At 43.4% G+C, this 17216-nt stretch overlaps 1 protein-coding gene across 1 annotated transcript in view; it reads left to right on the top strand.

Moving 5' to 3' along the window:
- chsy3 (chondroitin sulfate synthase 3) overlaps nt 1–17216 on the top strand; it is a 173389-nt gene that overhangs the window by 69511 nt on the left and 86662 nt on the right. The gene's annotated exons all lie outside the window — the stretch shown is intronic.

The raw sequence follows: 17216 nt of genomic DNA, 5'->3' as shown, positions 1-17216 counted from the left end.
TCCACATTTAACCCTTGTCATGTAAATGCCAGCTGAAAAGTACCAGTGGCCTGGCTTTGTCCCCAAGTGAGAGCAGGTCCGCCGGAGCCATGGCCCAGTGAGACATGGGTGCCAGCCCGGGTAGACGGAAACAGAGAAGTCTGACCCTTTTTGGGTAAAACACTGGGGTAAATCCTGATCATTTTTGGTAGAACACTGGGGTAGATCCTGAGCTTTTTTGGTAGAACACTGAGGTAAATCCTGAGCCTTTTTGGTAAAACACTGGGGTAGATCCTGAGCCTTTTTGGTAAAACACTGGCATAAACACTGATTATTTTGGGTAACACACTGGGGTAAAACACTGGGGTAAATACTGATCCTTTTGGGTAAAACACTGGGGTAGATCCTGAGCCTTTTGGGTAAAACACTGGGGTAAATCCTGGGCCTTTTGGCTAAAACACAGGTAAATCCTGGGCTTTTTGGGTAAAACACTGGGGTAAAACACTGGGGTAAATCCTGAATGGAAATGTGCCATAATAGGGCTGAGGTGCTCATGCGTGCACATCACTGAGGACCTGAAATGGTCTTCACCAACACCGGTAACAGCACATCTTCAACATCATGAGGCTGAAGAAATTCGACTTGGTCCCTAAGACCCTCACAAACTTCTACAGATGCACCATCAAGAGAATTCTGTCAAACTGTATCACCACCTGGTACGACAATGGCACCGCCCGCAACCGCAGAGCTCTCCAGTGGGTGGTGCGGTCAGCCCAATGCATCACTGGGGGCACACTGCCTGCCCTCCAGGACATTTTCTGGACATTTTCAGCTCCCGGTATCACAGGAAGGCCAAGAACGTCGTCAAGGACCTCAGCCACCTGAGACACGGCCTGTTCACCCCGCCACCATCTAGAAGGCGGAGACTGTACAGGCGCATCAAAGCTGGGACCGAGAGACTGAAAAACAGCTTCTATCTCCAGGCCATCAGACCTGGTCCTGAACTTTAGTCACTGTTACTAGCCGACTACCACCCGGTACGCAACCCTGCACCTTAGAGACTGCTGCCCTATCTACATACATACTGTATTCTGTATTCTCAACATAGCTAATCCATATAACCTCTGCTGTACATACTGTATTCTCAACATAGCTCATCCATGTATCCCAGACTATAACATTGTTCTGTATCCCAGACTATAACATTGTTCTTTAGGAGGTTCCTCTGAAAAGGCACTATGCAATCCCTCGGGATCCAGAGTGGCGCAGCAGTCTAAGGCACTGCATTGCAGTGCTAGAGGCGTCACTACAGACCTGGGTTAGATCCCGGGCTGTATCACAACCGGCCGTGATCAGGAATCCCATAGGGCGGCGCACAATTGGCCCAGCATCATTGGGTTAGGTCTGGGTAGGCAGTCATTGTAAATAAGAATTTGTTCTTAACTGACTTGCCTAGTTAAATAAAGGTTAAATAAATAAAATAAATAAAAAGTCACTAGGCGGTTCCTTTGAAAAAGCAGTAGGCGTTTCCTCTGAAAAGGTTACTCACACCAATCCCATTTCCCAATCTCTGTGAAGTATCTGACATGAGGACTGCTTTTTTAATTGCATATACAAAGGACAGATTGTTATCTCTTTCTGTCACTGTAGAAAAACGGTGTCACGGACCAATAAGAAGCAATGATATCTCGATGACCTCCTTCCATCAGCTCTGTCACAATTGCCTTTTGGCACGAAGTCTTAATTAATCATCCCGCTTTGTTAGTCCCCGTAACCTGGAAATAATTGGCACTGAGGACCTTGTCGCTGCTTCCGCAACGTCGCAGCATAACTTGTCAACACGTTTCCACAACACCATAGTGTCACAACACAGCAAAACCCTCTCCAAAGGATTATATTGCAGATAAGGCCCTATGAAGACGAAAAGCCTTGATATCTCCATTATATTCTCGCAGCAAGCAAGAAAGGAGAATTGGGCTAATTTCAATGCGGATAGCATTGTTATCACCTATCCTCTTTTCTTCTGGATATGCCCACCCACAGTAGACTTACTGTACTGTTCATTCAAGAGGAATGACAGTATGTTACGCTGATTACCACAACAATGGCTCCCGCATTCTCTTCATCTTCAGAAAAGTTGCAGTGGCTTGTTTATTTGGCATATTTCTGTAAACTCTCATTAACCTTGGAATGTCAAAATGTACTCATCATTTGAAGCTGTAGGCTTACATTGTTGCTGCTGTATGATTAAAATGACTGGAATTAGCATAATATAAACATTTCCCCATTGAAATTACCATAAAAAACTAAAAAAATCACATTGTATTCATTTCTGTCATTCGTTTTGAGCCCAACACATGGAAACTCTAAAACAGCACATACTGCAAGTCCTTTTCAAATACATGGAGATATTATTCATCATATACATCGTATGATCCAATTTTAGACTGCTAACCACTTAGAAATGGTAATCACTCCTCTGTCGGTACCCGTTGGTGACGATCCCGTGTTCCCAGTTGGCACTTTTGATTGATGGGGTCACAGCGTGACTGCAAGGTAAACGCGCCCTTCCCTGATGGATAGGGGACAATACGTCCTACCATGGGTTTAAACCCTGACCCGAGAGCCAGAGGTCAAAAAAAGAGCTTCCTCCCCTTCAAAGTCTGCATTGCAGATACATTTGCAGCAGGCATACTGTGAGAATATCCCCTGCCCCTTGCTGTACCAGACAGCCATGGTCCCGTCCCCACGGCGCTCCGATCAGGAGCAGTCATTGGCATTCCAAAATTGAGATAGCAATCTATATCTATTTGAGCTCCTCTCTGTCATTCCCATCTTTGTTTAACTGCCGGAGTATGCCCGGCGCCGTGCTAAGTGGACCGCGGAGAGATGATATTATGACCCGATAAACCAGAATAGAATAGAAATATCAACCTGTAGAATATAATTATTTACTTCCTGCGGTAAAAGTGGCGCATGCACTCTGAACGTCGATACTGAACAAAAATATAAACACAACAACAATTTCAACGGTTTTATTGAATTGAAGTACATTCAGCCCTAATCTATTGATTTAATCTATTGATTTTACATGACTTGGCAGGGGCACAGCCAATCAGAAGGAATTGTTCCGCACAAAAGGACTTTATTACAGACAGAAATACCCCTCAGTTTCATCAGCTGTCCGTGTGGCTGGTCACAAATCATCCCGCAGGTGAAGAAGTCGGATGTAGATGTTCTGGACACAAGGTCTGCGGTCGTGAGGCCAGTTGGACGTAATTGCCAAATTCTCTAAAATGACATTGGAGGCGGCTTATGGTAGTTGAAGGCAGCTTATGGTCAGTTCTCTGTCAACAGCTCTGGTAGACATTCCTGCAGTCAGCATGCCAATTGCACGCTCCCTCAAAACTTTAGCAATCTGTTGAATTGTGTCGTGAGACAAAACTGCACATTTTAGAGTGGCCTTTTATTGTCCCCAGCACCTGTGTAATGATCATGCTGTTTAATCAGCTTCAGGTGGATGGATTGTCTTGGCAAATGAGAAATGCTCACTAACAGGGATGTAAACACATTTGTGCACAGAATTTTTGAGAAATAAGCTTTTTTTGTGAGTATGGAACATTTCTGGGATCTTTTATTTCAGCTCATGAAACATTGGACCAACACTTTACATGTTGCGTTTAGATTTTTTGTTCAGTGTAATTAAAACAGATATGCAGATGGACTCCCGTCACCATGGAGAGGAGGGGAGTTATAGAAAAAGTAGGAAGGCGAGAGCCGTAATTACACACCTGACCGTAGACTTTCTGCCTGAGGTGCACACACATGAATTATGAAGGGCTAGAGGAAGATGAAAGGGAAGGAGGGAACTCTGCCTCTCTGCCTCTCTCCCTGATTACTGACATTATGTATCTGCAGTGATGTACGGGAGAGCAGCGAACTGCAAGAACGTGCAAAACTGCAGAAGACCCACAGAGCTCTGCTGCTCTAGTTACATCTGAATATCTGAAGCCTAAAGCGGCTTGACATCCATACTGTCATTCTGGATGACTGAATAGAGTGTCAGTCCATTTCGGAGAGTCTCTTGTCTCACATTAGGCAAGTACACAGAACAAGCATTATTTTTTGTAGTAGCTTATATCCTAGGGCTTCGTGTGGTAATTAGGACGATGTCTATGGGTTACCCGACATGCTTCATGTAGTTACAGTGGCAGCCTCTGCTATTTCCGCTCTCACTTCTCAACATAAGTTGAACACATTAAATGTTGTTTATATTTTTTCCAAGCCTCCAAGTATTGTCAAGTCATCATCAAGAATTGACTAAAGTATTTAAATGCAGCTGAAGGGGGTGTTTCTGTGAAGGGAGTATTTCTGTGAAGGTGGTGTTTCTGTGAAACCTGCCAGCTATGTTTCATACAACTGACAGCCATCCAATTGCACTCTTCATGTGTATTCATACTGCTCAGATTATTCCACAAGCTGGCAAACACATTGACTGTTGTCAACCGCGAGCAGCCGAGGGAGAAGAAATGTGTGACTAGCCGAGACATTCTCCCGCACTGTTTGTCGTCTTCGGCGTCTTTCGAATGGTAAAACCACAGCTTGTGTCAGCTCAGTTGTCAATACCCAGTCTGTTGCAAGGAGTTTGCCCTATCTCCATCTGCAGGGGCTAAAGAGTGTCGTTCCTCCCCGACATGTGGCTTTCATCATGCCTGCTGCCTGCTACCCGCCACATGGGCAGCAGCAGAATCCTCTTTTCAACTTTCTGTTGCATTAGCTCCACGTCCCCACTTTTCCCTCTGCCTGTTTGTTACAACGTCCCTTCTGAAGAGGTGCAACACCTGAACTGTGACATTTCCTGTGATGTTTCTTATATTATATTGTAATAGGACCACTCTATGGGCTTACACTTATCCTGTTTCCACTTTTACTATCTCAAATATTAGGTAAAAAGTGTTACTGACACTTGAAAGAGCACTGAAGAATGTTGAAATCAGTTTACAAGACCCTGCGCCATATCTTTATAGATTGCATTGCGGTGCAGGCACAAAAGTATTCCCCTAAGAGCGATGTATTTTCCTCTTGAGTTTTCATACTGTGAGCTCCAAAAGTATTCAGACAGTGACACATTTTTGTTTGTTTTGGCTCTGTACTCCAGCACTTTGAATTTGAAATGATACAATTGCTATGAGGTTAAAGTGCAGACTGTCAGCTTTAATTTGAGGGCATTTTTAACCATATCGGGTGAATTGTTTACAAATTACAGCACTTTTTTGCACATGGTCCCTCCTATTTTAGGGGACCAAAAGTATTGGGACAAATTCACTTGTGTGTGTATTAAAGTAGTCAAAACTTTAGTATTTGATCCCATATTCCAAAGCAACTTGTATTTGTCAACTTTTCCGTAAGGAATGATGTTGGCTCCTTGATTGTACTTCTTGCACAATGCAATGAAATATCTTGACAGCTGACCTATCTAAAATGCAGAGAGGAAATTAATTTCTGCAAACTTGTTGGATGCGTTTGCTCTTTATTTTGGTTGTGTTTGAGATTATTTTAAGGATAATAATGAATTAATCATGAATAACAGACGCACAAATATCATACCCCCAAGACATGCTAACCTCTCACCATTACAATAGCAGGGGAGGTTAGCATTATATACCATACCCCCAAGACATGCTAACCTCTCACCATTACAATAACAGGGGAGGTTAGCATTATATATCATACCCCCAAGACATGCTAACCTCTCACCATTACAATAGCAGGGGAGGTTAGCATTATATACCATACCCCCAAGACATGCTAACCTCTCACCATTACAATAACAGGGGAGGTTAGCATTATATATCATACCCCCAAGACATGCTAACCTCTCACCATTACAATAACAGGGGAGGTTAGCATTATATACCATACCCCAAGACATGCTAACCTCTCACCATTACAATAACAGGGGAGGTTAGCATTATATATCATACCCCCGAGGCATGCGAACCTCTCACCATTACAATAACAGGGGAGGTTAGCATTATATATCATACCCCCAAGACATGCTAACCTCTCACCATTACAATAACAGGGGAGGTTAGCATTATATATCATACCCCCAAGACATGCTAACCTCTCACCATTACAATAACAGGGGAGGTTAGCATTTGTTTGGGGGGGGTGATATGATATCTGTACATCTGTAACTTCCTCACTTGTCATTGTTCACGATTCATTCAGGATTATCCATAATCATGGTAGCGTCCACATTACTGTAGAAATGTACAGAAATATATTACATTCTTATTTACAATACAAGTGACTCCAAAATGACATAATACATTATTTACCATGAAATTCTATTGGGCACAAAATAATCTGAAACACAACCAAAACAAACAGCAAATGTATCCAACAAATTTGCGGAGTCACAAGCCTGATGTAGTCATTGCGTGCTAAGAATATGGGACCAAATACTAAACTTATGACTACTTTAATAAACATATAAGTGAATTTGTCCCAATACTTTTCGTCCCCTAAAATGGGGGGACTATGTACAAAAAGTGCTGTAATTTCTAAACGGTTCACCCGACATGGATGAAAATTAAAGCTCACAGTCTGCACTTTAACCTCATAGTCATTGTATCATTTCCATTCCAAAGTGCTGGAGTACAGAGTCAAAACAACAACAAACGTGTCACTGTCCTAATACTTTAGGAGCTCCCTGTATACTATGCATGTTTTACATTTAACCACACTTTGCCCTTAACCACACTTTGACTTCTGCACAGTCTGACTGGGTTTCAACATAAATACATATTCCACAAGTTAAAAAAGATTGTTAACATTGCCGAGAGCAGCTGTTGTTGAGTGATGAATTGCAGGATACATATTCGCCATCCTCTGAACATAAAAAGGTCTGGATCCCACAGACCAGTATACTATTATCATATGACAGGAAGAGTTTTGACTTCAAGGGTTTGATGCTACCTTTAGTTTCAGAACGATGAATGAGGGGAATTCTCTCCTGAACCTAAAAATGTTTTCAACCTTTTAACTATAAATAACACTCTGCCTCTCATCATGCAGATGTTTTTAATCAAGTCACATTTACATGCAGTCCACGACTAGGCCTGTTCAGTCAGTCTCTTGGCGACGGCTACAGTACACAGTGGAAATACAGAGTCATGGTTGTATTTATCAAAAATCACTGCGTTAAAAGTAGACAAGCACCATAACATGAACCTGTAGTGAGGAAAATGACCAGGGTAGCATTTGAAAGATACACATCCAGGAAATACATGGATTCCCTTGTCAGTTTACAGGCCTTGTGTTTTCCTGGGTCTACTCCCTTGTCAGTTTACAGGCCTTGTGGGTTCCTGGGTCTACTCCCTTGTCAGTTTACAGGCCTTGTGTTTTCCTGGGTCTACTCCCTTGTCAGTTTACAGGCCTTGTGTTTTCCTGGGTCTACTCCCTTGTCAGTTTACAGGCCTTGTGTTTTCCTGGGTCTACTCCCTTGTCAGTTTACAGGCCTTGTGTTTTCCTGGGTCTATTCCCTTGTCAGTTTACAGGCCTTGTGTTTTCCTGGGTCTACTCCCTTGTCAGTTTACAGGCCTTGTGTTTTCCTGGGTCTATTCCCTTGTCAGTTTACAGGCCTTGTGTTTTCCTGGGTCTATTCCCTTGTCAGTTTACAGGCCTTGTGTTTTCCTGGGTCTACTCCCTTGTCAGTTTACAGGCCTTGTGGGTTCCTGGGTCTATTCCCTTGTCAGTTTACAGGCCTTGTGTTTTCCTGGGTCAACTCCCTTGTCAGTTTACAGGCCTTGTGTTTTCCTGGGTCTATTCCCTTGTCAGTTTACAGGCCTTGTGTTTTCCTGGGTCTATTCCCTTGTCGGTTTACAGGCCTTGTGTTTTCCTGGGTCTACTCCCTTGTCAGTTTACAGGCCTTGTGGGTTCCTGGGTCTATTCCCTTGTCAGTTTACAGGCCTTGTGTTTTCCTGGGTCTACTCCTTTGTCAGTTTACAGGCCTTGTGTTTTCCTGGGTCTATTCCCTTGTCAGTTTACAGGCCTTGTGGGTTCCTGGGTCTACTCCCTTGTCAGTTCACAGGCCTTGTGTTTTCCTGGGTCTACTCCCTTGTCAGTTTACAGGCCTTGTGTTTTCCTGGGTCTACTCCCTTGTCAGTTTACAGGCCTTGTGTTTTCCTGGGTCTACTCCCTTGTCAGTTTACAGGCCTTGTGTTTTCCTGGGTCTATTCCCTTGTCAGTTTACAGGCCTTGTGTTTTCCTGGGTCTACTCCCTTGTCAGTTTACAGGCCTTGTGTTTTCCTGGGTCTATTCCCTTGTCAGTTTACAGGCCTTGTGTTTTCCTGGGTCTACTCCCTTGTCAGTTTACAGGCCTTGTGTTTTCCTGGGTCTATTCCCTTGTCAGTTTACAGGCCTTGTGTTTTCCTGGGTCTATTCCCTTGTCAGTTTACAGGCCTTGTGGGTTCCTGGGTCTACTCCCTTGTCAGTTTACAGGCCTTGTGGGTTCCTGGGTCTACTCCCTTGTCAGTTTACAGGCCTTGTGTTTTCCTGGGTCTACTCCCTTGTCAGTTTACAGGCCTTGTGTTTTCCTGGGTCTACTCCCTTGTCAGTTTACAGGCCTTGTGTTTTCCTGGGTCTACTCCCTTGTCAGTTTACAGGCCTTGTGTTTTCCTGGGTCTATTCCCTTGTCAGTTTACAGGCCTTGTGTTTTCCTGGGTCTACTCCCTTGTCAGTTTACAGGCCTTGTGGGTTCCTGGGTCTATTCCCTTGTCAGTTTACAGGCCTTGTGTTTTCCTGGGTCTATTCCCTTGTCAGTTTACAGGCCTTGTGTTTTCCTGGGTCTACTCCCTTGTCAGTTTACAGGCCTTGTGGGTTCCTGGGTCTATTCCCTTGTCAGTTTACAGGCCTTGTGTTTTCCTGGGTCAACTCCCTTGTCAGTTTATAGGCCTTGTGGGTTCCTGGGTCTATTCCCATGTCAGTTTACAGGCCTTGTGTTTTCCTGGGTCTATTCCCATGTCAGTTTACAGGCCTTGTGTTTTCCTGGGTCTATGTCTATACATCAACATGTTGAGTGACAAGTAGAATCCACTGACCCCGGCCTGCGTCATCATGACAAGTAGGATCCACTGACCCCGGCCTGGGTCATCACGACAAGTAGAATCCACTGACCCCTGCCTGGGTCATCATGACAAGTAGGATCCACTGACCCCGGCCTGGGTCATCACGACAAGTAGAATCCACTGACCCCGGCCTGGGTCATCATGACAAGTAGAATCCACTGACCCCTGCCTGGGTCATCATGACAAGTAGGATCCACTGACCCCGGCCTGGGTCATCACGACAAGTAGAATCCACTGACCCCGGCCTGGGTCATCATGACAAGTAGAATCCACTGACCCCTGCCTGGGTCATCATGACAAGTAGGATCCACTGACCCCGGCCTGGGTCATCATGACAAGTAGGATCCACTGACCCCGGCCTGGGTCATCACGACAAGTAGAATCCACTGACCCCGGCCTGGGTCATCACGACAAGTAGAATCCACTGACCCCGGCCTGGGTCATCACGACAAGTAGGATCCACTGACCCCGGCCTGGGTCATCACGACAAGTAGGATCCACTGACCCCGGCCTGGGTCATCACGACAAGTAGGATCCACTGACCCCGGCCTGGGTCATCACGACAAGTAGGTTCCACTGACCCCGGCCTGGGTCATCACGACAAGTAAGATCCATTGACCACGGCCTGGGTCATCACGACAAGTAAGATCCACTGACCCCGGCCTGGGTCATCACGACAAGTAGCATCCACTGACCCCGGCCTGGGTCATCACGACAAGTAGGATCCACTGACCCCGGCCTGGGTCATCACGACAAGTAGGATCCACTGACCCCGGCCTGGGTCATCACGACAAGTAGGATCCACTGACCCCGGCCTGGGTCATCACGACAAGTAGGATCCACTGACCCCGGCCTGGGTCATCACGACAAGTAGGATCCACTGACCCCGGCCTGGGTCATCACGACAAGTAGACTGATTCTTATATCTTTCCATTGTCTAACCCTATATCTTTCCTTCCCATCTGCACCATACAAATTAGCTTTATATGTCTCTCTAGACCACTGTTTCTCAAACCTGGTTAAAATCTGGTTTATATGCCTGTCTAGACATCTCCTCATTAGCCCAAACTGCTGGCTTGGAAGGCATTACCTGTGGTGCTTCGCAACCTTACCCTTAGTAGTTCATTGTTTATAGTACCTCAGCATTACCCTTAGTAGTTCATTATTTATAGTACCTCAGCATTACCCTTAGTAGTTCATTATTTATAGTACCTCCGCATTACCCTTAGTAGGTCATTGTTTATAGTACCTCAGCATTACCCTTAGTAGTTCATTATTTATAGTACCTCAGCATTACCCTTAGTAGTTCATTATTTATAGTACCTCAGCATTATCCTTATAGTTCCTTATTTATAGTACCTCAGCATTACCCTTAGTAGTTCATTATTTATAGTACCTCCGCATTACCCTTAGTAGTTCATTGTTTATAGTACCTCAGCATTACCCTTAGTAGTTCATTATTTATAGTACCTCAGCATTACCCTTAGTAGTTCATTATTTATAGTACCCCAGCATTATCCTTATAGTTCCTTATTTATAGTACCTCAGCATTACCCTTAGTAGTTCATTATTTATAGTACCTCACTATTACCATTAGTAGTTTATTATTTATAGTATCTCATAACCGTTTCCTCATATTATTGGGAAGATCACAGCCAGGATCCACCCGCTTCTTGTCCAGGCGACTGTATTCTGTGTAACTTGATGCCAGATGCTCGTGTTGATCTGGAGATGTCCCCTGAAGGGGAGAAAGGACATTTATTTTTTTATGATCTGTCATAAAGGGTTTGTTGACAAGTGAGGGAAGCTTGATTCTTTAACAGGGTCACTGCACATTGCATGGACCCATCTAGAGCCATTGGGTGTCAAAGATAAATGTTAGTTATTTTACAACAACCAGCAGCATTGTCTACAAACCAGGGTGGTTTTGACATGTGACGTCTCCAATATACAATAGATGGAGCATTTTCAGTTCTCATGATAAATTAAGTGGATTTAAAGTATTTTAGATAAGGGCCAAGCTGATATTATTTGTGACAGTATTAAAACAATGTTATTTTTCCTAGTTGAGGACTTTGTCCTGAGATTTTAGTTATTATATATCATTTTTTTTGGTATAAGGAGATTTCCTCAAACTATGTGATCTGAAAATAGACCATCAGCATTCAGGCTGTCTAGACTAACATACATACCTGCTCCTATAACATGAACAGGAGGAAACAATCTGTTCCAGACATTCCCAGCCTCTGCTGGCCAGCTGGGACAAAGGCCTCATTCCAAATTGGCATCCTAATCCCTAGATAGTGCACTACTTGTGACCCTGTGGGCCCTGGTCAAATGTAATGCACTATATAAGGATTAGGGTGTCATTTGGGATGCACAGAAACTGTCTGTCCTGCAGACACTCCATGTTATCTGGCAAGGTCCTTCTTCAGCCTCTCTTCCATTATTTTACCTTGCAGTCTCAAGATCATTATTACAAAATGTCTGCCTCTGCATGGAATCAAGCTGGAACACTCCTTCAGAAAATGTAATAATAATGCAGAAAGCAGCTTGGTATTACGGAATACTTTAAATTACATCCAAAGAGAGTCCTTCCTGACTCAAATAAGAGTCCCTGAAGGCCTACTCTCCCAAGCCGAGTTTGATGTGCAGTCCCTCACTGCTGATGCGCTATGGTAAAGCACAGTGAAATATCTTTATGGCTTAATTTCACAGATATAATGCATTAATCATCACCAGAGGAAGAGTACAGCAGTATACAGTATGTGGATCAGGGCTTGTAACAGAAGGTTGTGGGTTCAAAACCCTGGTGGTCCAAGCTTTATACCTGGATTAGTCCATCAGACTTTCTTCAGTAAATATATCGCTGTGGAAAATGGATAACATTTAAAAATGTATCTGTAAAGTGGCCTGGGGTATGTGCCAAGCTAAAAGCTTGCTCGTAGTTTTTCTATGGACATGCAGTAAGCACTCTATTGAAAGAATGTCTTTCCATTACATAACCTTTGCTGACCTCTGCATGTCGTTGCTAGAGGGATGAATAGCAATGATATTATTGTAAGGACTAGGGTGAACAGAAAGGAATGCTACTTTCAATAGCTATAATGTAGTAGCCTATTATGTGTGTGGTTGAAGAACTGCTTTTTTTTTTAAATCCGGAACAGCAGGCAGAGAGAAAGAGAAGTGATTTCGTATCTGACGTGAGTGATTTCATGGTGACGTGTCGGAGGACTTTTTTTAAACTTTGTTGTTTTTCCTCCTTCCACTTTTCCAGTTACCTTTTATCAAAGTGGCATCTGCCTGTCTTGGGCCTTGAAGGCTTCCTACATCCTCTCTTTGGGTTAAAGGAAGGCCCTTGCCACAATGTTGCATGGGAATTCAGAGAGGAACACTGGGAGAGCAGATGTCCAGAACACAACCTCTTCCTCATCCCCATGCTGTATGAGCTTACCGGTAGAAAAGCAAAACTATTTTTCAGACTAGGAAACGGACCAATTATTTAGGTTATCTTTTGTCTGTGCCTTCCTAATACAGGTGTATTAATAACATGCCACTCTACTACTTCTGTATATATTTTTTGTAAAGCAGGAGACTGTTGGCTGTCGTCCAAATCCTCCAAGGCTTTCGTCGAGGGTATGTCCTCAAGACCACATTTGATCAATTTATGTATCTTCCAGATTGACCTGTGAATTTAAATGATGTGTCTTTAATATGAAATCATAGAAGCAGAGCAGCCTTGTTCTGACTTGTAATGCAGAGTACGTTAATGGTTCTATCGAGTCCTTAGGCTCTACAATCTGACAGTGTGTTTAAACATGTAGAGAAGCCTATTTAAAAACAATACAATCTACAGGCTGTTGATGTATTGAGAGGGACATCTGCAGGATCCCATCAACCTGAAGCCCTACGGCAGTCCGTTTTGGCAGCCGAGGCAGTTTCCCAGACGGAGTTTCCCTGCATCGCTATGGATTCCTGATTAGGACATCAAAGCAATAACTTTTTCCTCGATCTTTCGGTCAGTTAGTAGAGAGGAGAGAGAGTGGTCATTAATTAAAGTCTGGGGTGCTGACGCCAGGCCACTCTGTGTGTGTGTGTGTGTGTGTGTGTGTGTGTGCGTGCGTGCGTGCGTGCGTGCGTGTGCGTGGGTGGGTGTGTTAGTGTGTGCGTGCGTAGGTGGGTGTGTGCGTACGTACGTGTGTGTGTGTGTGTGTGTGTGTAGTTGGTTTTCTTCATAGTGAATAATAGGCGCTTCATTGAAAACATGATGTGAAATTGTTGAAAACATGATGTGATATTGTTGAAAACATGATGTGATATTGTTGAAAACATGATGTGATATTGTTGCCACCGTCACCTGATTTCTTTCCATGAGTTAATTTTGTGGGGGATTTGTATTTGCTTGCATCAATTGGCCACATCTATGCTCAGCAGATCCAGTCGTCTACCCAGCATTTCTCCCCCTTTGTGTACCCTGGAACTTCATCTCCCTCTATTTGTAATATTAAGTGAAACAATTGGACCGGATGGAACTCTTTTGGCTGTTAAAGGCTTTTTCCCTCAGGTCCTTTAATAACTTCTGCATCCCTAGTTTAGATAACACCAGCAGCATAATAGCTTGCAAGCATTTGTTACAGCAGTAATACAGTAATTAATTGATTTCATTTGAATAATTAGACTCCAGTCCAACTTTGCTGCATCAGTGGAATATGTTAGACCATGCACCGTTAAGACTGCTGATGAAGAATTTAATCAGTATGCAAAGAGGCCACATCAAAGAGCGAAGAAACATAGCGTGCAGCGCTGCTAGAGCTCGTATCAGCAACATGCTGACCACAAACAGCATTGGTGTTGAGCTTAAAAGCGCTTCCTCAAACAGGGGAAATGTTTCTATCTCTTCTAGTGCTTGATGTGTTCATGTATTCAGAACTTATGTATTCAGAACATTTTATTGATTTATTTATTAGGTTTATTTGAATCGGGACAATGTACAACAAAACATAAGTCTCACAAGTGAGAAATTAGAAGTTTCGATTTGTCTAGCGTGTCATTTCTGTCTGCAGTCCCAGGGGCGGGTGAACATGTAGCCATGACAACATCATATCCGAACAGACATCAGATGTTAAAAACAGAGGTCAGGACATAACACTTCACAGACTAGTATGGCGCTATCCATTTCCTGATGTGTCATGAAGACATGATATGACTTGTTTCAGCCACTTTAATGTAAATGCAACGTTGGTAAATGAGTAGTCTTGTTCAGCCCGTGCACCTTGCAAATGAAATGAGCGACGGTTAGACCAAATTAGTTCTTGTCTGACCTCTATGACATTCCACATGATGTAATTCCACAAACTTTTCCATTACAAATGACACATTGATTTCTCAGAACGCCCCAAACTCTCTTTCCCAGTTCTGACACGCTTTTTAAAGAAAAGTCAAAGGTGCAATTGTTCGGAGGGTTAAAGATGCACACAAAGTTTTTAAATTCACTGGACCAATTTTCCACGCATTGCACAGAGCTTGTAATGCCATGGTTTACAGTGTCACCCTAACTTGTGAGAAATGCTTGCTTTACAGTGCCCTTAACAACAAAAAGCTATTCTGAGCTCCGCTCTCTGGTTCCACTCCGTGAAAGGTCTGATGGTGGGGATGCACAACTGTGTTTTTTTTAATGAGCCACCAAGTACTGACTGCATACCAGGTTGAATCCACAGTAACTGTGTAAAGAAAACATATTTGGAAAGCAACCAACGAGGAACATACACACATTAAGTCTTTAGCAGGTCGGTGGCTAATGCTAATAGCTTTTATGGCCCTGCCACCCTGCATCTTGCTCTAGCTGACATAGAGGGGATTCAGTGGCGGACTCTGGAGCTGAACAAAGTGGACTTGGTGTGGGAGTAGGTACTCAGGGCCAGCCCAACACTCTGGCACACACATGGCAGGGTCTATGCTCTCAACAGGCAGCACATTGTCCAGGAGAGTAAATACTGGGCCGGCGAGGCTGGAATGATCAGACCCTTAGTCAAACAGTCCCTGCACTGCGGCCCAGTCCTGGCCCAGGCCTCGGGCAGACTTTATGGAGCTTTGAGGTCTGGACAGGTCAGGAAGATTGGCCCGATCGGGACTGAGAGTGGGAAGGCGAGGAGGTGCTGCCTGCTAGCGTGGATGCTTGCATACTAACAGTGGGATCTTTAAGATATGAACGAAGTTACAGTATAGGAGACAGTTTAAAGTATACGAGACAGTGAATGAGGATGGAGGTTACATTTCAGTGGATGATGATTTCTTCCACCTCAGGTTGAATATCAACTAGTTTGTGCTGTTTGCTTTTTGGAATAAACATTGCACGGTTAGCATGTTAGCACGGTTAGCATGTTAGCACGGTTAGCATGTTAGCATGCTTGTTGGCAGGTATTAATGATCACTCCGTCCCATCACATCTTGGAGTCAGTTTTAATTAGTCTTATGCTAGGCATTTTTAAATTGACGAGCACCCATTCAGAATACTTTCTCCTTCCATTCTCCTAGATTCTGATGAAGTCTTCTTGAGCTGTAGCTAACAGAGGAGTATTATCCAGTGTCTTGAAAATCGGCAGAAAACTGTAGATTTGGTTCCTTTGGGAAAGTCTTAAACTTGGTATGATTTATTAGGTTCTATAAGCTGAGCTGAGCTGTCTCTACGAATAGATAAAGAAATACAATGTTTATCAAAGAAATAAACTCTGTATGCAGCAGTGTATCTCTCGAAGCAAAATGATTTCTTTTTTTTTTTTTTACATGAATTACTTGGAACAGCCATCTGCCCAGAACATGCGATAATCCAATATAGGCTAGTGCTGAACAGCCAAGCTCCTCAGCATGCCTTCTACCATCGCTTCAGAAAAATCTACTTCAGGGCAGAAGCGAGGATGAAGGGGTTGTTTTATACAAGGTACATACCATCTACAACGTAAGCGATAAGCATTGCATTACACTCATGAACCACACCAGAGACAACACACACATTTACATGCTACACCTTAAGCTGTACTGTATATTGTGAGGTATATATAGTGACATGTAGTAAACACACTATAGATATTTTAGCGTTCATATTTTAGTATTACTAACATACCGTTCGCATTCAAGATTTCATAGCTTAATGTTATGTAGTGTCCATATAAACAGTATATGTAGTCGTTTATTATGTAAAGTCTGTTCGGTGCAGTGAAAATGTGAAAGGTGGAGGCTCCTCCAAAAAGGTGCACTATGCTTCAATCGCTCCGCCATTTCCTGGTTGCTAACATTCTAATAGTTTGCCTAATATCAGTTTATGTGACAAAACAAGCAATCATTGTGTAGAGAATCATTGTACCATCTAAACTGCTGTGAAATGCATTTTCCATAACCACAAATATAGTATTTTCAGCCATTTGAAGCTGGTGTACAAAACCGAAAGTAAAAGACACAAAAGCTAAACTTATGAACGGGAAGCATAGAAATAGCACACATAGAACAGATCTATCGCTTCTTAGACTTGCTTTCAATAAGAACGACAGATCTATAACTTACATTTCTATCTGAATTTGGTCAGGTTGCCCCAAAAAAGTTACAGATTGTAACTTTAAGATATTTTCCCCTTCACCCCCCGAGAGCAGGCAGAGGGTTTGCCAGAAAAAACACTGTTGCACAGTGAGTACACTATAGTGGAAAGAATGGGCCTTTTTTTCTGACCAGGAGAGCTGCACAGCTGATGGGGTGTATCCCTTACCGCTGTACTGACAGGGCTCTCCCTTCAGAAATACTTTAAGAAAGCACACACAGACAATTTCCAGGCAAAGCCAGTGAGTGTGTGAAAGTCTGTTGTTTGCTAATGCACCTTGCAATAACATTTGGCTTTCAAAATGGTGGAGGTGAGGGACTGCAGAACAAGAGGGAACTTAAAGACAGCCACGGAGTTGGCAGTTGCCCAGAGGGTAAGCGGATCTAGGTGGGACGTAGGTTGTTAATTCAAACTTGAGCAAAACTGAGTTTTCAAAAAATGTTTACTCATGAGGCCCTCATACTCAATAAACAGGGTTATATCCACAGCCATGTTGTAGCCCTGAACTGGACACT

Source organism: Salmo trutta, chromosome 23, assembly GCF_901001165.1.
Source record: "Salmo trutta chromosome 23, fSalTru1.1, whole genome shotgun sequence".
In the NCBI taxonomy this organism is placed as follows: Eukaryota; Metazoa; Chordata; class Actinopteri; order Salmoniformes; family Salmonidae; genus Salmo; species Salmo trutta.
The sequence above is the reverse complement of the archived record's forward strand: the minus strand, read 5'-3'. Positions and strand labels throughout refer to the sequence as shown.